This window comes from Arachis ipaensis, chromosome B05 (genome assembly GCF_000816755.2).
Source record: "Arachis ipaensis cultivar K30076 chromosome B05, Araip1.1, whole genome shotgun sequence".
In the NCBI taxonomy this organism is placed as follows: domain Eukaryota; kingdom Viridiplantae; phylum Streptophyta; class Magnoliopsida; order Fabales; family Fabaceae; genus Arachis; species Arachis ipaensis.
This window is the reverse complement of record NC_029789.2, coordinates 133283744-133284546: the sequence shown is the minus strand read 5'-3', so window position 1 is coordinate 133284546 and position 803 is coordinate 133283744.

Sequence of the window (803 nt, the reverse complement as noted above, 5' to 3'; positions counted from 1 at the left end):
ATAATAATACTCAGTGAGCCTGTAGAATTTCTCTCTCTGGTTGGAGCATAGAGCAAAGTAGTTGCTTTAGATAGAAGAAATTTGCTTGGCACAGAAATGAAGACAATAGCACTCCACACTACACATGATGACAACTACTTTTCTGTATAGGGGCTGGTATGACACCATAATCTCAAGACACTCATGTCTTTTTGACTCTTTCTCATTCACTCATTTGTGATTTCTGTGAGGGACTCAGGGGGTCCCTTTCCTTTCCTATCCACTCTTACTCCTCATATCTCACTTTCTTCAAAGCCTTTCTTTATCAATTTGTTACTTTTTTTTATACAATATTAATTTCTTACATGGTACAGCTGATCACTTTTTTTTTTGGCATAGGGTTGAGAATAATATTTTTTTAAATTATAAATAATTAAAATATTAATTTTAAATGTAGTATTGTTTAATCTTTAAGAAAAGATGTTTTAGTAAAAATTTTAATCTTTAAGAATTTTGCGATGATATAAAATTATTTTTACTAAACGAATCTACAACGTTTAATTGATCGACATACTTTAAGGTGTTGACAAATGAATTCGTGGTAGTTTTCAAAAAATACTAATATAATCGCTGCTAAATAAATAATTGATTTATGGTAATTTATAACTTCTGTTATTTGCTTTACTGATTTAATAAAATTGTGATAATTTAAAACTGTAGTTATTTTTTAATTGGTATAATTGTCATTTTTTAAAAAAAGAGTACAGCACATTAAGGAGTTTGATCTGCTTTTTGAAGATTGAAATCCAAGATTATTTATTTAG